We start from the raw sequence: 22,211 nt of genomic DNA, 5'->3' as shown, positions 1-22,211 counted from the left end.
GCAACCTACTCATCTGACAAAGGGCTAATATCCAGAATCTACAATGAACTCAAACAAATTTACAAGAGAAAAACAACCCCATCAAAAAGTGGGTGAAGGATATGAACAGACACTTCTCAAAAGAAGACATTTATGCAGCCAACAGACACATGAAAAAATGCTCATCATTACTGGCCATCAGAGAAATGCATATCAAAACCACAATGAGATACCATCTCACACCAGTTAGAATGGCGATCATTAAAAAGTCAGGAAACAACAGGTGCTGGAGAGGATGTGGAGAAATAGGAACACTTTTACACTGTTGGTGGGACTGTAAACTAGTTCAACCATGTGGAAGACAGTGTGGCAATTCCTCAAGGATCTAGAACTAGAAATACCATTTGACCCAGCCATTCCATTACTGAGTATATACCCAACGGATTATAAATCATGCTGCTATAAAGACACATGCACATGTATGTTCATTGTGGCACTATTCACAATAGCAAAGACTTGGAACCAACCCAAATGTCCAACAATGGTAGACTGGATTAAGAAAATGTGGCACATATACACCATGGAATACTATGCAGCCATAAAAAGGATGAGTTCATGTCCTTTGTAGGGACATGGATTAAGCTGGAAACCATCATTCTCAGCAAACTATCACAAGGACAAAAAACCAAACACCACACGTTCTCACTCATAGGTGGGAATTGAACAATGAGAACACTTGGACACAGGGTGGGGAACATCACACACCGGGGCCTGTTGTGGGGTGGGGGGAGGGGGGAGGGATAGCATTAGGAGATATACCTAATGCTAAATGACGAGTTAATGGATGCAGCACACCAACATGGCACATGTTTACATATGTAACAAACCAGCACGTTGTGCACATGTATCCTAGAACTTAAAGTATAATTAAAAAAAAAAAAAGAAAGAAGGTTTAATTGGCTCATGTGTCTGCAGGCTGTACAGGAAACATAGGGAGATCTGCTTTGGGGGAGGCCTCAGGGAGCTTTCAATTGTGGTGGAAGGCAAAGGGAGAGAAGACACATCACATGGCTAGAGCAGGAGAAAGAGAGAGAGTGGGGAGGTGCCAGACACTTTTAAATAACCAGATTTCACAAGAACTCGCTCACTATCATGAGGATAGCACCAAGTGGGTGGTGCTAAACTATTAATGAGAAATCCATTCCCATGTTCCAATCACCTCCAACCAGGCCTTACTTTCAACATTGGGGATTACAATTCAACATGGGATTTGGCTGCAGACATGTATCCAAACTTTATCAGTATTTATACGAGAGAAAAGAAATCATTATACCAAAGAAAAGAAATCAGTATACCAAGGAGGTATCTGTACTCACATGTTTATTGCGGCACTGTTTACAATAGCCAAGATAGAAATCAATCTGTTTAATCATCAATGAATAAACAGCTGAAGAAAATGTAGTATATATACAGAATGGAATCCTATTCAGCCTTAAAATAGAACAAAATTCCATCATTTGCAGCAGGATGCATGGTACTGGAAGTCATTATATTAAGTGAAATAAGCAAGGCATGGAAAGACAAATATTGCATGTCCTCACTCATAGATGGGAGCTAAAAATGTGTATATCATAAAGGTAGAGAGTAGAATGGTGGTTACCAGAGACTGGGAAGGGGAAGGGAAGATAAAAAGAAGTTTTTTAAGGGGTGCAAAAATATAGTTAGATAGAAGGAATAAGTTCTAGTATTTCATAGTACAGCTGGAAAGTTACAGTAAAAATAATTTATTGTATATTTCAAAATACTAGAAAAATTGTAATGTTCTCATCACACAGAAATGATACTTGTTTGAGGTGATAGATATCCCAATTACCCAGATTTGATCATTAGATTGTATACAGGTATCAAAACATCACATGTACCCCCAAAATATGTGTAACTATTATATGTCAATTTTTTAAAAACTGTAAAAAGAGAGAAAGAAGGTTATTATGTCATGATAATGATGTCAATTCATCAAGGGGTTATAACAATTGGAAAATGCATGCACTCAGTATTTAAGTGCTTAAATATATTAAGCAAATAATAGATCTGAAGGGACAGATAGTAATACTACAGTAATAGGGAATTTCAATACCCCACTTTCACCCATAAGTAGACCTTTCAGATAGAAAATCAACTAAAAAATTTGGATTTTAACTGCACACTAGACCTAATTATCATATACAGAACATTCCTCCCAATGGCAGTAGGATACACATTCTTCTCAAGTGCACACAGAGCATTCTCCAGGATAGATCATGTTTTGTTACAAAACAAATCTTAACAAATTTAAAAAGATTGAAATTATGTCAAATATCTTTTCCAAGCATAATAGTAATAAACTAGAACTCAATCACAAGAACAAAAGTTGAAAATTCACATTTACGTGGAAATTGAATAATATACTCTTCAACAACCAATAGGTCTATATCTGTTTTGTTTTGCTAAAACAAAAAACCACCTATTGGGTAATCTATGAAGAAAAGATTATTTCTCACAGTTCTGGAGGGTGGAAAATCCAATATCAAGGTACTGACATCTGGCAGGGGTCTTCTTGCTATGTCATCATATGGCAGAAAGAGAGACAATGAGAGAAGGTAAAAGAGAGCAAGAAGGGGTCAAATTTGATTTTATAATAAAGCCAATATTGTGAAAATGATATGGTTTGGCTGTGTCCCCACCTAAATATCATCTTGAATTCTAACCCGACAGTTTCCACTTGTCATGGGAGGAACCCAGTGGGAGGTGATTGAATTATGAGGGTGGGTTTTTCCTGCACTGTTCTCATGATAGTGAATAAGTCTCATGAGATCTGATGGTTTTAAAAATGGGATTTTTCCTGTACAAGCTCTCCTTTTGCCTGCTGCCATCCATGTAAGAAGTGACTTGCTTCTCCTTGCCTTCCACCATGATTGTGAGACCTACCCAGCCACATGATACTGTGAGTCCGATTAACCTTCTTTCTTTTGTAAATTGCCCAGTCTTGGGTATGTTTTTATTAGCAGCATGAAAATGGACTAATACAGTAAACTGGTACCAGTAGAGTGGGGTACTGCTGTAGATACCCAAAAATGTGGAAGTGACTTTGGAACAGGGTAACAGGCAGAAATTGGAACAGTTTGGTGGGCTCAGAAGAAGAAAGGAAAATGTTGAAAAGTTTTTAACTTCCTAGAGACTTGTTGAATTGCTTTGCCCAAAATGCTGATAGTGATATGGACAATAAAGTCCAGGTTGAGGTTGTCTCAGATGGACATGAGGAATTTGTTGGGAACTGGTGCAAAGGCGACTCTTATTATGCTTTAGCAAAGAGACTGGCAGCATTTTGCCTCTGCCTTAGAGATTTGTGGAACTTTGAACTTGAGAGGGATGATTTAGAGTATCTGGCAGAAGAAATTTCTAAGTGGCGAAGCATTCAAGAGTTGACTTGGGTGCTGTTAAAGGCATTCAGTTTTATAAGGGAAGTAGAGCATAAAAGTTCAAAAAATTTTCAGCCTGACAGTGTGATAGAAAAGAAAATCCCATTTACTGAGGAGAAATTCAAGTTGGCTGCAGAAATTTGCCTAAGTAACTAGGGGCTGAATGTTAATCCTCAAGACAATGGGGATAATGGCTTTAGGGTATGCCAGAGGTCTTCGCAGCAGCCCCTCCACCACAGGCCCCAAAGCCTAGGAGGAAAAATTGGTTTTGTGGGTCAGGCCCAGGGTCCCCATGTTGTGTGCAGCCTAGGGACTTGGTGACCTGCATCACAGCCACTGCCATTGAGGTTGAAAGGGGCCAATATAGAGCTTGGCTATGGCTTCAGAGGGTGCTAGCCTCAAGCCTTGGCAGCTTACACATGGTGTTGAACCTGTGAGTGCACAGAAGTCAAGAATTGAGGTTTGGGAAACTCCCCTGAGATTTCAGAGGATGTATGGAAATGCTGGATGTCCAGGCAGAGGTTTGCTGCAGGAGTGGGGCTCTTTTATGGAGAGACTCTGCTAGGGCAGTTAGGAAGGGAAATGTGGGGTCAGAGATCCCACACAGAGTCTCTACTGCAGCACTGCCTAGTGGAGCTGTGAGAAGAAGGCCACCATACTACAGACCCCAGAATGGTAGATCCACTGATAGCTTGCAGTGGTCACCTGAAAAAGACACAGACACTCAATGCCAGTCCATGAAGGCAGCTGGGAGGGAGGCTATACCTTGCAAAGCCACAGGAGTGGAGCTGCCTAAGACCATGGGAACCCACCTCTTGCATCAGCATGACCTGGATGTGAGACATGGAGTCAAAGGAGATCATTTTGGAGCTTTAAGATTTGACAGCCCCACTGGATTTCAGACTTGCATGGGGCCTGTAGCCCCTTTGTTTTGGCCAATTTCTCCCATTTGAAGCATCTGTATTTACCCAATGTCTGTATCCCCATTGTATCTAGGAAGTAACTAACTTGCTTTTGATTTTACGCACTCATAGATAGAAAGGACTTGCTGTATTTCAGATGAGACTTTGGACTGTGGACTTCTGAGTTAATGCTGAAATGAGTTAAGACTTTGGAGGACTGTTGGGAAGGCATGATTGGGTTTGAAATGTGAGGACATGAAATTTGAGAGGGGCCAGGGATGAAATGATATGGTTTGGCTGTGTTCCCACACAAATTTTATCTTGAATTGTAACTCCCACAATTTCCACATGTCATGGGGAGAACTCAGTGGGAGGTGATTGAATTATGGGTGTGGGTCTGTCCCCCACTGTTCTTGTGATAGTGAATAAGTTCTACAAGAACTGATGGTTTTAAAAATGGGAGTTTCCCTGCACAAAGCTCTCTTTTTGCCTGCTGCCATCCAGGTAAGACATGACTTTCTCCGTTTTGCCTTCTGCCATGATTGTGAGGCCTTGCGAGCCACATGGAACTGTGAGTCCAATTAAACCTCTTTCTTTTGTAAATTGCCCAGTCTTGGGTACGTCTTTATCAGCAGTGTGAAAATGGACTAATACAGATAACAAATCCACTCCCATGATAACAACATAATTCATTTATGAGGGCAGAAACTTCATGACCTAATCACCTCTTAAAGGTTTTAGTACTCAACACTATTGTATTGTAGATTAAGTTCTCAATGCATGAAATTTGGTGGACAGATTCAAACCATAGCAGGGTCAAGAAGAAATAAAAAGGAAACTTAAAAATGTCTTGAGACAAATGCAAATTGAAATGTGACATACCAAAAACTCATGGGGTACAGTGAAATCAGTTCTGTAGGGAAAGTTAACAACAATAAATGCCTACATGAAGATAAAAGAAAGCTCTCAAATAAACAACCTAATTTAACAAGAAAAAGGAGAACAAACTAAGCCCAAAGTGAGTAGAAGGAAGGAAATAACAAAGATTGGAACAGAAATAAAAGAGAAACTTGAAAACAATAGAAAAGATAAACAAAACTAAGAGTTTTTTTTGTTTGAAGATAAACAAAATTGTCAAAGCTTTAGTTTGGCTAACTAGAAAAAAAAGAAAAAAGACTGAAAAATGTAAAAAATGAACAAGAAGACATTGTAACTGATATCCCAGTAAAACAAGAGGTCACAAAACTATTATATACAATTATATGCTAATAAATTGGATAACCTAGAAAAAATTGATAAATTCCTAGAAACATATAACCGATCATGACTGAATCATCAGGACATAGAAAATCTGAACAGACCAGTAACATGTAAGGAGATTGAATCAGTAATCAAAAATCTCCCATCAAAGAAAAACATAGGACCTGATGGTTTTGCTGTTGAATTTTATCAAACATTTAAGGAAGAATTAAAACCAATCCTCAAATTCCTCCACAAATTTGAATAGAGAGGAAAACTTTCAAATTTATTTTATGAAAACCAACCCTTAGCTTTGTTTATCTTTTCTATTGTTTTCAAGTCTCTCTTTTATTTCTGTTCCAATCTTTGTTATTTCCTGCTTTCTACTCACTTTGGGCTTAGTTTGTTCTTTTTTTTTTTTCTTGATACCAAAGCCAGAGAAGGTCACTAAAAGAAATGAAAATTACAGGCCAACATCTCTGATGAACATAAGATACAAAATCCTCAACAAAAAATAACATTTCAACAGCACACTAAAAAGATTATTATGCCATGATCAAGTAAGATTTATTTCCAGAATTCAAGGATGGTTCAACAAATGCAAATCAGTAAGCATTATATATCACATTAGCAGAGTAAAAGACAAAAATGACATGATCATCTCAATAGATGCAGAAAAAACTTTTGACAAAATTTGACATGCTTTCATGATAAAAACTCTCAACAAATTAGGTAGAGAAGGCATGTACTGCAACACAATAAAGGTCGTATATAATGAGCCCGAGCTAATATCATACTCAAACGAAAAGCTGAAGGCTTTTCCTCTATGATCAGGTACGTACATGACAAGGATGTCTAAAATTGCCTCTCTATTCAACATAATATTGGTATTCTTAGCCATAAAAATTAGGCAAAAAAGAAAGAATCAAATAAAAGACATCCAAATATGAAAGGAAAGGAAGAAGTAGAATTGTCTCTGTTTGAAGACAACATGAGCTTATACATAGAAAACCCAAATGACTGTAACAAAATTTGTTAGAACTAATAAAAGATTTCAGTCAAGTTGCAGAATACAAAATCAATTGTATTTTATACAATAGTAAGAAAATATCTGAAAAGGAAATTAAAAAAAAACTCGCAGTAGCACCAAAAAGTATAAAATACTTAGGAATAATTTTAACCAATGAGGTACAAGATCTGCACACTGTAAATGATAAGACATTGATTGATGAAGGAAACTGAAGAAGACACAAGTAAATGAAAAGCCACCCCGTGTTCATGGATTAGAAGAATTAATATTGTTGAAATGTCCTTACTACCCAAAATCATATACACATTCATGGAAATCCCCATTAATTTTCTAATGATATTTTCTACATAAATAGAAAAAAATCCTGACATTTGTATAGAATCACAAAAGCCCCCAAATTGCTAAAGCAATCTTGAATAGGAAGAACACAGCTGGAGGCATCACACTTCCTGATTTCAGGTTATATTACAAAGCCGTAGCAATCAAGACAGTATGGTACTAGCATAAAATCAGACACATAGACCAATGTAATAGAATAGAAATGCCAGAAATAAACCCATAGGTATATTGTCAAGTAATCTTTGACAAAGGCATGAAGAATACACAATGGGAAAGGGGTAGTCTCTTCAATAAATGGTGTTGGTCAAACTGAAAATCCATATGCAAAAAACAATTAAATTGGATTCTTATGTTTTACCATAAACAAAATCAATTTAAAATGGATTAAAGACTTAATATAGAACTTGAAATGATAAAACACTTAGAATAAAACAGGGAAAAAGCTCCATGACTTCGGTTTTGGCAATTTTTTTTTTTTGGATATGACACCAAAAGCATAGGTAACAAAAACAAAAATAAACAAGTAGAACTACTTCAAACTAAAAAGTTTCTATACAACAAAGGAAACAATCAACAAAATGAAAAGGCAACCCACAAAATGGGAGAAAATATTTGCACGCCATATATCCAACAAGAGGTTAATATACAAAATATATAAGAAACTCATACAATTCAGTAGCAAAAAAAAAATCAATTTAGAAAATGGGCAAAGCACCTGAATAGACATTTTTCCAAAGAAGATACACAAATGGCCGGCCAGGCACAGTGGCTCACGCCTGTAATCCTAGCACTATGGGAGCCCGAGGCGGGTGGATAACCTGAGGTTGGGAGTTCGAGACTAGCCTGACCAACATGGAGAAACCCCGTCTCTAATAAAAATACAAAAAAATTAGCTGGTCATGGTGGTGCATGCCTGTAATCCCAGCTACTCAGGAGGCTGAGACAGGAGAATCGCTTGAACCCGGGAGGTGGAGGTTGCAGTGAGCTGAGATCGTGCCATTGCACTCCAGCCTGGGCAACAAGAGAGAAATTCTAAGAAAAAAAAAAAAAAAAAGACATACAAATGGCCAAGAGGTACATGAGAAGATGCCCAACATCACTAATAATCAGGGAAATGAAAATAAAAAACCACAGTGAAATATCACCTCACAGCTGATAGGATGGTTATTATCAAAAATTTGAAAGATAAGTGTTGGTGAGGTTGTTGGGCAAAGGGAACCCTCCCTTACATACGGCTGGTTGCAATGTAAACTGGTACAGCCATTACGGAAAACAGAAAGGAGGTCCCTCAAAAAATTAAAAGTAGGCTGGGCATGGTGGCTCATGCATGTAATCCCAGCACTGTGGGAGGCTGAAGTGGGAGGATAGCTTGAGGTCAGGAGTTTGAGATCAGCCTGGGCAACAAAGTGAGATTTCATCTCTAAAAAGATTTTTAAAAAGTTACCTTCGTATTATGGCACATCCCTGTTGTTCCAAGTTACTTGAGAGGCTGAGGTAGGAGAATCACTTGAGCCCAGGTGTTTGAGGTTGCAGTGAGCCATGGCCACGCCACTGCACTCCAGTTTGGGAGAAAGAGTAAGACCCTGTCTCAGAAGAAAAGGAAATCCTGTCATTTACAACAACATGGTTGAAGCTTATGCTGTGTGAAATACATCAGACACAGAAAGATAAATACTGCACAATGTCACTTATATATGGAATCTTAAAAAGTCAAATTAATAGAAACAGAGAGTAGAAGGGTGGTTATCATGATTAGGCAGATTGGGGAAAATGGAGAGATGTTCGTCACAGAATACAGACTTGAATTTATAACATGAATAAATTCCAGAGATCTAATTTGCAGCACGATAACTACAGTTAATAATAATGTATTGTATCCTTAATATTTACTAAGAGAGTAGATATTAGATATTCTTAACAGACAAAAAACAGCTATGTGAGGTTATGGATATGTTAATTATTTCAATTGTGGTAATCATTTAACAATGCATAGGTATATCAAAACATTTAATGTATAATGCTTGAATCTATACAATTTTTATTTGCTAATTCTGCCTCAATGAAGCTAATACAAGTTATATGTTACAACATTAGTTAAATGTTTATGGAGCTGAATGAGAGTACACATGGGCTGCCCTTATTTTTATGTGTGTAGCTTAAAACCTCCATTCACCAATATATCATTGTGATAGGTATTTGCTAAACGTCATGAAGCACATATAAATTAAATACGTCCATCATGGACTTATTTTGTTTGAAGATGCTCCTTGGAGACCCTTAGAAGAATGTCAGTGAATGATTTAAAAATTCTCTCTGTTTCCAAGAGATTGTTGGCTTTGATGGTATCTTGCATTGGAATTGGGACAATGACACTTAGCTTGCCAGAAGTATTTGTGAAGAAATTGCCACATTCATTGATAAAGTAAAAACCTAAACTTTTAAGACTAACAATGGAGGAAAAAAAATCTCCATGGGAATATCAACTGGATAACTCTTACATCATTCAGCGGTCTTAGGTTGCAAATGACAGAAATCCAAATGGAAGTAAAAGGCAAAAGATGACCTGTTAAAAAGATCCTGATATAATCCTCAGAATCAATTGAATTGAAAAACAACCCAGGTTTGGAAGGCAGAAACTTTGGAAACTCTTTCTGGGATTTTATTAGTTAGGATATCAGTTCAGCTATTTTAATAGCATGGCTTAAACAAGACAGGAGGTTTAGTCCTGTCATCCCTTTTGTAAAAGCATGAGTGAGCAGACAGTCTAGGGAAAGAACGTCACTTGATACATGTCATCTGAAGTCCACAGTTCTTTCTCTCTGTTTGTTCTACCAGACCCAAATGTGTTGTGCCTTCTGCATGTTCTATTCAGGATTACCTTCTATTGAATCTAAGCTCCAGTCCCCTATAAAAGGGAAAAACATGCAAGAGAACAAACTGTTTCATTGTAAGAGTGTGATACAGAAGTTGCTCACATTACTTCTGTTCACATAGCTTTGTCCAAACTTAGTCATGTTGCTTCAAGAAGCCTGAGAGTACAGTTTTTAGCTGGTAAGCTATACACCACACTGAAAGTTGGGGTTTCTATTACTAAAAGGAAGAATGGAAGAAATGATACTGGGGACTAACAGCAGTCTCCACCACAGAAATAATAACCCTTAAATATGGTAAATAGTCTATCTTTGCTGTCTTTGCTACGTTTCTCTTTTTCTCTCTACCAATGGGCTTCATTTTATCTTATTGCAGGATACACAGCAAGAAGTATGGTTATCAATGGCCCTGTGTTTATACTTCCCCAGTTTCAAACTTGCCTTCTCCAACAGGTAGACTCAATGGTTTCTTTGTATTTAGCTCATTTCCCAGGGAGGCTATGACTAGACAGGGAGGTGGGTTTTTATTTAACACATTTATTAAGCACATATATGCCAGGAAACCTTCTAGACCAGGGTCAAATATGGCCAGCCAACAAAGTTTTATTGGAACCCAGTCACATTCATTTGTTTCCATATTGTCCATTGAGTAGTTGAAATAGAAACAGCATGCTCTCAAAGCCTAAAATGTTATTATTTGTACTTTTACAAAAAGTTTGCTTACTTCTCTTCTGGAGGCTAGGGATACAGTGGTGATCAAGATATAGATGGTTTCTATCCTTATGAAGCAGAATTTGCCTTCCAAGATTCCTAGATTCCAAGATTCCTTGGTGATTCCTAGCTCTTACTAGGGTGTTGGATAGAGGAAATGATCTATTCATATATCTGCATCGGCTTTCAGGTCTGTTTGGTATAGCCCTAAACAACATAAGTCCAAACAGAGTCCAAACATAATTAGCAACCCTAATTAAATGTCCTTATGAATTACTGAAGAGATTTTAGAATTGTCAAAATGACCTTCATACCTTTGGTTATGTCTTGTACTTGGCTCTTGGTCCTTCATGGGCCACGGTTAATTCAAACTATCAGTTTCTTGTTACCGGTTCATATTGCCGTTTTCTTTCTTCTGACCATTTTTCATATGACTTGCTCCATTTCTCCATTTTTGCTCTCATACTATTTGCATTATTTTGAAAATTAGTGAATTACCTGCAATTGAAATCATATATTTTTTCTCTCATTTGAATATCTCCATTCTTTTCATTTTGTTCCTCAATTTTCTTAAAATTTTATGGATACGAATTCAGAATGTAGACATTCTTTCGGTTAGATTGAGGTTACTCATTATAGGTCTCACTCAATCTGCAAAGTAATGCAGCACATTAGATTAACAATCATGTACTCTCTGCTGTAGGATGGCATCCCAACAATGTCTGATTATAAGTATAGAGATTAGAGCCTTCCTCTAACACAGCCATTGGGAGTTCAGAATTTGTCTGTCTAGAAATATGCTGCCATCAGTATGTGGATAATTAATATAATGGGAAGTAATGAAATGGGGGTAAAGGTACCAGGGCCTCATGGTAGGAGAAATTTATGACAGGGTGAACTTTATAATAAGAACAAAGTATACATTAGTACATTTATCAAAGGGTGGGAATTCAAAATGTATTGAATATGGTGTGTGCTCATTGACCTCATGACTTCAAACCAAATCAGGACTGAGCGGCTTATTGTGGCCTTATTTAGTTTATTAGCTGAGGGCTTATTCTTCTTGATTTTGCACTTGTCTTGGGTATGTTCAGCTGTCTCTTTCTTCTCCTTCCTTCTACCCACCCTGACTTCCTTTCTTTCTTCCTTCTTTTTCTGTTTTCTTCCTTCCTTTTTCCTTTTTTAAAATTATTTAAATTTTTAAATTTTTTATTATACTTTCAAGTTTTAGGGTACATGTGCGCAACGTGCAGGTTAGTTACATATGTATACATGTGCCATGTTGGTGTGCTGCACCCAGCAACTCGTCATTTAACATTAGGTATATCTCCAAATTCTATTCCTCTCCCCTCCCCCCACCCCACAACAGGCCCCGGAGTGTGATGTTCCCCTTCCTGTGTCCATGTGTTCCCATTGTTAAATTCCCACCTATGAGTGAGAACATGCAGTGTTTGGTTCTCTGGCCTTGCGATAGTTTGCTGAGAATGATGGTTTCCAGCTTCATCCATGTCCCTACAAAGGACATGAACTCATCCTTTTTTATGGCTGCATAGTATACCACGGTGTATATGTGCCACATTTTCTTAATCCAGTCTATCATTGTTGGACATTTGGGTTGGTTCCAAGTCTTTGCTATTGTGAATAGTGCTGCAATAAACATACATGTGCATGTGTCTTTATAGCAGCATGATTTATAATCCTTTGGGCATATACCCAGTAATGAGATTGCTGGGTCAAATGGTATTTCTAGTTCTAGATCCCTGAGGAATCGCTTCACTGACTTCCACAATGGTTGAACTAGTTTACAGTCCCACCAGCAGTGTAAAAGTGTTCCTATTTCTCCACATCCTCTCCAGCACCTGTTGTTTCCTGACTTTTTAATGATCGCTATTCTAACTGGTGTGAGATGGTATCTCATTGTGGTTTTGATTTGCATTTCTCTGATGGCCAGTGATGATGAGCATTTTTTCATGTGTCTGTTGGCTGCATAAATGTCTTCTTTTGAGAAGTGTCTGTTCATATCCTTTGCCCACTTTTTGATGGAGTTGTTTGTTTTTTTCTTGTAAATTTGTTTGAGTTCATTGTAGATTCTGGATATTAGCCCTTTGTCAGATGAGTAGGTTGCGAAAATTTTCTCCCATTCTTTAGGTTGCCTGTTCACTCTGATGGTGATTTCTTTTGCTGTGCAGAAGCTCTTTAGTTTAATTAGATCCCATTTGTCAATTTTGGCTTTTGTTGCCATTGCTTTTGGTGTTTTAGACATGAAGTCCTTGCCCATGCCTATATCCTGAATGGTATTGCCTATGTTTTCTTCTAGGGTTTTTATGGTTTTAGGTCTAACATGTAAGTCTTTAATCCATCTTGAATTAATTTTTTCATAAGGTGTAATGAAGGGATCCAGTTTCAGCTTTCTACATATGTCTAGCCAGTTTTCCCAGCACCATTTATGAAATAGGGTATCCTTTCCTCATTTCTTGTTTTTGTCATGTTTGTCAAAGATTTGATGGTTGTAGATGTGTGGTGTTATTTCTGAGGACTCTGTTCTGTTCCATTGGTCTATATCTCTGTTTTGGTACCAGTACCATGCTGTTTTGGTTACTGTAGCCTTGTAGTATAGTTTGAAGTCAGGTAGCGTGATGCCTCCAGCTTTGTTCTTTTGGCTGAGGATTGACTTGGCAATGTGGGCTCTGTTTTGGTTCCGTATGAACTTTAAAGTCGTTTTTTCCAATTCTGTGAAGAAAGTCATTGGTAGCTTGATGGGGATGGCATTGAATCTATAAATTACCTTGGGCAGTATGACCATTTTCACGATATTGATTCTTCCTACCCATGAGCATGGAATGTTCTTCCATGTGTTTGTATCCTCTTTTATTTCATTGAGCAGTGGTTTGTAGTTCTCCTTGAAGAAGTCCTTCACATCCCCTGTAAGTTGGATTCCTAGGTATTTTATTCTCTTTGAAGCAATTGTGAATGGGAGTTCACTCATGATTTGGCTCTCTGTTTGTCTGTTATTGGTGTATAAGAATGCTTATGATTTTTGCACATTGATTTTGTATCCTGAGACTTTGCCCAAGTTGCTTATCAGCTTAAGGAGATTATGGGCTGAGACAATGGGGTTTTCTAGATATACAATCATGTCATCTGCAAACAGGGACAGTTTGACTTCCTCTTTTCCAAATTGAATGCCCTTTATTTCCTTCTCCTGCCTGATTACCCAGCCAAGAACTTCCAAGACTATGTTGAATAGGAGTGGTGAGAGAGGGCATCCCTGTCTTGTGCCAGTTTTCAAAGGGAATGCTTCCAGTTTTTGCCCATTCAGTATGATATTGGCTGTGGGTTTGTCATAGATAGCTCTTATGATTTGGAGATACATCAATACATAATTTATTGAGAGTTTTTAGCATGAAGGGTTGTTGAATTTTGTCAAACGCCTTTTCTGCATCTATTGAGATAATCATGTGGTTTTTGTCATTGGTTCTGTTAATATGCTGGATTATGTTTATTGAATTGCATATGTTGAACCAGCCTTGCATCCCAGGGATGAAGCCCACTTGATCATGCTGGATAAGCTTTTTGATGTGCTGCTGGATTTAGTTTGCCAGTATTTTATTGAGGATTTTTGCAACGATGTTCATCAGGGATATTGGTCTACAATTTTCTTTTTTTGTTGTGTCTCTGCCAGGCTTTGTTATCAGGATGATGCTGGCCTCATAAAATGAGTTAGGGAGGATTCCCTCTTTTGCTGTTGATTTCAATAGTTTCAGAAGGAATGGTACCAGCTCCTCCTTGTACCTCTGGTAGAATTCGGCTGTGAATCCGTCTGATCCTGGACTTTTTTTGGTTGGTAAGCTATTAATTATTGCCTCAATTTCAGAGCCTGTTATTGGTCTATTCAGAGATTCAACTTATTCCTGGTTTAGTCTTCGGAGGGTGTAGGTGTTGAGGAATTTATCCATTTCTTCTAGATTTTCTAGTTTATTTGCATAGAGGTGTTTATAGTATTCTCTGATGGTAGTTTGTATTTCTGTGGGATAGGTGGTGATATCCCCTTTATCATTTTTTTTGCGTCTATTTGATTCTTCTCTCTTTTCTTCTTCATTAGTCTTGCTAGCGGTCTATCAATTTTGTTGATCTTTTCAAAAAAACAGCTCCTGGATTCATTGATTTTTTGAAGGGTTTTTTGTGTCTCTATTTCCTTCAGTTCTGCTCTGATTTTAGTTATTTCTTGCTTTCTGCTAGCTTTTGAATGTTTTTGCTCTCGCTTTTCTAGTTCTTTTAATTGTGATGTTATGGTGTCAATTTTGGATCTTTCCTGCTTTCTCTTGTGGGCATTTAGTGCTATAAATTTCCCTCTACATACTGCTTTGAATGTGTCCCAGAGATTCTGGTATGTTTTGTCTTTGTTGTCGTTGGTTTCAAAGAACATCTTTATTTCTGCCTTCATTTCGTTATGTACCCAGTAGTCATTCAGGAGCAGGTTGTTCAGTTTCCATGTACTTGAGCGGTTTTGAGTGAGATTCTTAATCCTGTGTTCTAGTTTGATTGCACTGTGGTCTGAGAGAAGTTTGTTATCATTTCTGTTCTTTTATATTTGCTGAGGAGTGCTTTACTTCCAACTATGTGGTCAATTTTGGAATAAGTGTGGTGTGGTGCTGAGAAGAATGTATATTCTGTTGATCTGGGGTGGAGAGTTCTGTAGATGTCTATTGGGTCCACTTCGTGGAGAGCTGAGTTCAATTTCTGGATATCCTTGTTAACTTTCTGTCTCGTTGATCTGTCTAATGTTGACAGTGGGCTGTTAAAGTCTCCCATTATTATTGTGTGGGAGTCTAAGTCTCTTTGTAGGTCTCTAAGGACTTGCTTTATGAATCTGGGTGTTCCTGTATTGGGTGCATATATATTTAGGATAGTTAGCTCTTCTTGTTGAATTGATCCCTTTACCATTATGTAATGGCCTTCTTTGTCTCTTTTGATCTTTGTTGGTTTAAAGTCTGTTTTATCCGAGACTAGGATTGCAACCCCTGCCTTTTTTTGTTTTCCATTTGCTTGGTAGATCTTCCTCCATCCCTTTGTTTTGAGCCTATGTGTGTCTCTGTACATGAGATGGGTTTCCTGAATACAGCACACTGATGGGTCTAGACTCTTTATCCAATTTGCCAGTCTGTGTCTTTTAACTGGAGCATTTAACCCATTTACATTTAAGGTTAATATTGTTATGTGTGAATTTCATCCTGTCATTATGATATTAGCTGGTTATTTTGCTCGTTAGTTGATGCAGTTTCTTCCTAGCCTCGATGGTCTTTACAATTTGGCATGATTTTGCAGTGGCTGGTACCGGTTGTTCCTTTCTATGTTTAGTGCTTCCTTCAGGAGCTCTTTAAGGGCAGACCTGGTGGTGACAAAATCTCTCAGCATTTGCTTGTCTGTAAAGTATTTTATTTCTCCTTCACTTATGAAACTTAGTTTGGCTGGATATGAAATTCTGGGTTGAAAATTCTTTTCTTTAAGAATGTTGAATATTGGCCCCCACTCTCTTCTGGCTTGTAGAGTTTCTGCCGAGCAATCAGCTGTTAGTCTGATGGGCTTCCCTTTGTTGGTAACCCGACCTTTCTCTCTGGCTGCCCTTAACATTTTTTCCTTCATTTCAACTTTGGTGAATCTGACAATTATGTATCTTGGAGTTGCTCTTCTCGAGGAGTATCTTTGTAGCATTCTCTGTATTTCCTGAATCTGAATGTTAGCCTGCCTTGCTAGGTTGGGGAAGTTCTCCTGGACGATATCCTGCAGAGTGTTTTCCAACTTGGTTCCATTCTCCCCATCACTTTCAGGTACACCAATCAGAGGTAGATTTGGTCTTTTCACATAGTCCCATATTTCTTGGAGGGTTTGTTCTTTTCTTTTTATTCTTTTTCCTCTAAACTTCTCTTCTCACTTCATTTCATTCATTTGATCTTTCATCACTGATACCCTTTCTTCCGGTTGATCAAATCAGCTACTGAGACTTGTACATGCATCACGTAGTTCTTCTGCCTTGGTTTTCAGCTCCATCAGGTCCTTTAAGGACTTCTCTGCATTGGTTATTCTAGTTAGCCATTCATCTCATTTTTTTTCAAGGTTTTTAACTTCTTTGCCATGGGTTCGAACTTCCTCCTTTAGCTCAGAGTAGTTTGATCGTCTGAAGCCTTCTTCTCTCAACTCATCAAAGTCATTCTCCGTCCAGCTTTGTTCCATTTTTGGTGAGGCGCTGTGTTCCTTTGGAGGAAGAGAGGTGCTCTGATTTTTAGAGTTTTGTTTTTCCTTTGGTCTTTGATGATGGTGATGTACAGATGGGGTTTTGGTTTGGATGTCCTTTCTGTTTGTTAATTTTCCTTCTAACAGTCAGGACCATCATCTGCAGGTCTGTTGGAGTTTGCTGGAGGTCCTCTCCAGACCCTGTTTGCTTGGGTATCAGCAGCAGAGGCTGCAGAACAGCAGATATTGGTGAACAGCAAAAGTTGCTGCCTGATTGTTCCTCTGGAAGTTTTGTCTCAGAGGAGTACCCGGCCGTGTGAGGTGTCAGTCTGTCGCTACTGGGGGGTGCCTCCCAGTTAGGCACTCGGGGGTCAGGCACCCACTTGAGGAGGCAGTCTGTCCTCAGATCTCCAGCTGCATGGTAGGAGAACCACTAGTCTCTTCAAAGCTGTCAGACAGGGACATTTAAGTCTGCAGAGGATTCTGCTGCCTTTTGTTTGGCAACGCCCTGCCCCCAGAGGTGGAGTCTACAGAGGCAGGCAGGCCTTCTTGAGCTGCAGTGGGTTCTACCCAGTTTGAGCTTCCCGGCTGCTTTGTTTACCTACTCAAGCCTTGGGAATGGTGGGCACCCCTCCCCCAGCCTCGGTGCCACCTTGCAGTTTGATCTCAGACTGACGTGCTAGCAATGAGCGAGGCTCCTTGGGCATAGGACCCTCCAAGCCATGTGCGGGATATAATCTCCTGGTGTGCCATTTGCTAAGACTGCTGGAAAAGCACAATATTAGGGTGGGAGTGACCCGATTTTCCAGGTGCCATCAGTCACCCCTTTCTTTGACTAGGAAAGGGAATTCCCTGACCCCTTGCACTACCCAGGTGAGGCAATGCCTTGCCCTGCTTCAGCTCATGCTTGGTGCACTGCACCCACTGTCCTGCACCCACTTTCTGACACTCCCCAGTGAGATGAACCTGGTACCTCAGTTGGAAATGCAGAAATCAGCGTCTTCTGTGTAGCTCATGCTGGGAGTTGTAGACTGGAGCTGTTCCTTTTCGGCCATCTTGGCTCCATGCTTCCTTCCTTTCTTCTTCCCCCAGCTTTTCCTTCCTTCCTTCCTTCCTTCTTTCTTTCCTTCCCTCCTCCTCCTGCTCCTCCTCCTCCTTCTTCTTCTTTTTCTCCTTCTCCCCTTCCTTCCTTCCATCACATTTTTATGATTATGAATTCCTTCAGCTCAGTTTTTTTCTATAAATGGCAATTAACTTTTTAAATGACTAGATAAATAATTGATAGTATTAAAGAACTGTGAAATGATAACAAGACAGTATAATAATTGTCTAGCTAGCATCATTAGACTGATGATTTGACACTGCTACCAACTAAAACAGTATCTTCTTTTAAGGCAGCCCTGAGTAGCTTTATGCTTTATGTGTATAGTATAAACTTGAATGTCCTTAAAATTTCTATAATTTGACATTTTTATTAGGCTTTCCTAAGATTCTGATTTATTGGCAATTACAATTGAGGGATGTTCCTCATACTTCCCGGGACTTCCCAAGTTGTTTCATACAGTGTGGGCAGATTTCTAGACATTGTTGTTACCCTGATTACTTATACCTAAGCAGGTGTGATGTTTAATAACTGCAATAGTAATAGGAATAAGTGGATAACACCTCCGTAGTGCTAAGTCATAGGTGCTTTACACAGACTAACTTTTTACTAGTCAGCACTCTATCATTAGCTCCATTTTAGAGATGAGGTTATTGAGACCCACCACTGGTAAGTGACAGAACTGCGAGATTTCATCCTAGGTTCTTGTATTCACCTATAAATACTGTGCTCTAGTGTCTTTCATTTGCCACATAACAGAACAGTTGTGTGGTGCTGAAAAACAGGACAGTCCTAGGAATTAGCTTACTTAAGTTCTAAAACCAACTTTCCACTAATGGGAAATTTACCTCTGTTTACTTAAGTGATTTGGGGGATTAGGTTGTATTGGTATTTCTCAAGGTATGTCCCTAGACATGTTCTATAAAAAATAAGTGAAATAAGCTTTTAAAATGCTGCAAGGTATATTCCCCTCTTGGGAAGAGTTCCAAAAAGCCCTGCAATAAAGATACCTATCTCACTTTGTTTGACTCAGCTCTTGCTAAATTTTTGACCAAGGGATGCCCTTTCAGGGAAGAATGAAAGGCATATCACACTTAACCAGGCTAGGTAACTAGAGGTTTATGAAACTACTTTCAGAACTCTGAACCACATAACCTTTGATGTCTCTTTCAGCCTCAAAATCCCTATGATTATAAATACTAATTGTTTATCTATATATGTTTGCCAGTCTGTTTGTATTGACCTACAACATTGACAACAAGATTACTGAGAGTTTGATGAACCCATATATATAATGTTCTGGGTAGAAAGTAGTTTATACTCTTCAGAAACAAACAGAGCCCAGTAGTATCAAATTTACACTTTGAGCCCCTTCCAACTGGTTTTCTGGCATGTATTACTTATGTTCCCCATCAAGCTAAAGTGGAACTTGCCTTAACCATAGTTTATTAAAAGGTTTAATGACAATAATTTTCGGTTGAAGTTAACTGAATTGTAGTTTTACTTGCAAAAGTGTGTACGTTGTAATATCACTGCAGTCTTGGTGTACATAATAGAAAGAAGTATTCACAATGTTTGTTTCACCATTTACAGAATTTTCTGCAAAGATCTGCCTCTAGCAGAAGAACAATTTCTTTACTTTTTTTCTAGCTGTTTCAAGAGCTAGTTTAAAGCTCTCAGTTTAAACTCTCTGAATGCGAGCTGTGTGAACTTACTATTCTGTGTCCATTTGTGAAAATACATACAGGGAGGGCTTTCCTGACTTCATTTCTGTAGCCACAGTTCAAACCTTTAAATGGCACACAGAATTGCTTTTAGAGCAAGTACACTGAAGCCCCTTATAAAAGAGGAATCAAGGGATTTGAGAACCTATTTCAATTTCCGCCCACAATCAAGAAGTAAGAAATTAGAGTTGACAGAGTAGTTCTTCATGAGCATTTAAGGTGGTGAAATTGAACTTAAGCAACTTATCATCCTCAAGTTTTACCCAGATTCAAGAAGTGAGAAATTAGACTTGCTAAGTGAAAAGATCTCATCCTGCAAAATTGAACAAATGGGCAATTTGACAAAATGCCACTGTAATATGATGGGTTATCTAAGACCTTCAGAAATGAGACACTCTTGTAGCATGAATGAGCTCTACTGGAAAAAAAAAGAATGGAGAAATATTTTGTGCAGAAACACTGACCTGGGTACTTCTCTCCCAAAGGAATTTTTAATGGTTCTAGTCAGATTTGAAAAGAGACTTAATGGGATATATTGGCCTCTTTTATGGAATTTTCAGCTGGCACACTCTTCTAGCTTTCAGTCAGAAATTTAAGTGCTAGTGACTTAAATTGAAATTCTTGACAGACACCTTACCAAGTATCTTCTCCCTCTTTGTGCAAGACAAAGTATCGATCTTTAGCTGACCCAGGGGTCCCTTCTTTTTCAGGACGTGCTTTTCATTCATTGCATGTCTGCCTTGGGGTGATTATGCACCTGGCCTTATGGAGGATTGATATATAAAATTGGTCTGAGAAAGATGAGTCATTTATTAGTGAAATCTCAAAGTGGAAAGGCACAGAAACATCCCATGAAAACTCACTCTCAAGGGGATTTTTTGGCATGCTGGTCCAAATAATTGGAACCTTATATTCTAGCTCTACCACCTTCTAGTTGCAAGATCTCAAGCCAATTACTTAACTTCTCTTAACTTTAGTTGTCTCATCTATAAAATGGGGATTATGAAAATATCTCCTTGGCAGAGTTGTCAGGATCAAAAGAGTCAAAATGTATGAAGCACTGGGCATACTCTTGTCCATTTTAGGAATGAAGTATCAGTGGATGCAGAGATTCAAATTGTTTTCATCAAGTTTGTTGATCCAGGAAAGAATATCCAGCTGGTTCATCACCAAGGCCTTTGTTGGTCTTTGAAAAAACAACAACAGCAACAACAAATTGCTTCCTCAAAGCTAAAGCCAATATAATTGTTGAAATTGCAGCAGCAGCAATTCTCTGTATGGTTATAATGTTACATTGCACCTAGGTCCTTAAATATATTCTTTAGTTCTGGCTTATTATGGCTTAAGAACATCAGGAAGAGAAAGAAGAATCAGCATGAGGTTGATGGTTGAGTGACAACCATAATTTTCCATATAACGGAATCTTTGCTAATGTAAAAGCTACCTTCTGGTTATGCAAAAGTTTATTGAAATACAGGCACAAAGTGGTGTTTTCTATCCAACAAAGAACAAGTGCAGTTCCATAATTTAGCATGTTGAGTTATTCTTTCCAAAATCAACCACCTAAGGACCAAGGGCTAAGATTTAAAATATAATTTCTATGCATTCTTTTTTAAGTGAAAAAAAAAACAGCTTGTATAGCTAAACTGTGTAGCTGTAGCATAATTTGCTAATGTTTCTATTTGTTGAAGAAATGCCAAATATTTGCAGGAATGGCAAGTAGCAAAACATAGTCCTCATCTGTATGCAACATAGTCATAACATAAAATTATGAACACAGAGATATGATTTCTGAAAAGATTGAATTAACATTGTGAAAATTAGAGCCCCCTCATTTACATAAATCTGGGGAATGCCATTGCATGACAAAGCTGGCAATTTATTTGGCAGTAGCAAAGAAAAAATTCTTTGCACAGCATTCCACAGCACTTGGAAGTCAGGAGTGAGAGTCTGCTCTTTGTAGGAGGGCTTGGGAATCAGTATATTAAAATATCACTCCCAACTCAAAGCTCACCTGAAATAATAAAAAAAAAAAAGCCACCTTAGAAATGGTGCTTGAAAAAATGATGAGAAAATTCTGACATGCAGCTATTTGTGGTGACCATTCCTGTGGGAGAAAGAAGTGTAATTATCTGATCAGCATAAACCCTTGTAGCCTTTTTAGCTAACTGTATTTACTCCTGGGTGACCTCTGATTTCTTGAGATTTCGAGGGGAACCCAACTTGGAGGGAATAAAAACTTTTACTTGGAAACTAGGAAATTGCTGATGTGTTCCTGAGGTCATGTGATCGTTTCATATCCAGAAAGTCTTAGCTGGAAAAAAAATATTGACATTCACAGATCCAGCAAGCTGGTCTCTATTCTCAGATGGCTGATATATTACTCTTAAGACTAAAGCTTTTCCTGTGTTATAGCTGGTTTGTTTCTTAACTAATGCATCTTAACTGCAAAGGGTGCAGGAGTAGAGGAGCAGCCTTGGGTATGGGATGCAGAAGATAAAATGGCAGTCATAATATTACATTGTGAGGATGGAGGAAAGTGGAAGTAGGCAAACCATGATGAGTAAGGCTACCCATGGGTGTCCTCTGTTTAAGAGACAAGCTCTGTGGGGCTGGGATGCATTGT

The sequence above is a fragment of the Gorilla gorilla genome, chromosome 3 (assembly GCF_029281585.2).
Source record: "Gorilla gorilla gorilla isolate KB3781 chromosome 3, NHGRI_mGorGor1-v2.1_pri, whole genome shotgun sequence".
Taxonomy (NCBI): Eukaryota; Metazoa; Chordata; class Mammalia; order Primates; family Hominidae; genus Gorilla; species Gorilla gorilla.
Note: the sequence above shows the minus strand (reverse complement) of the source record.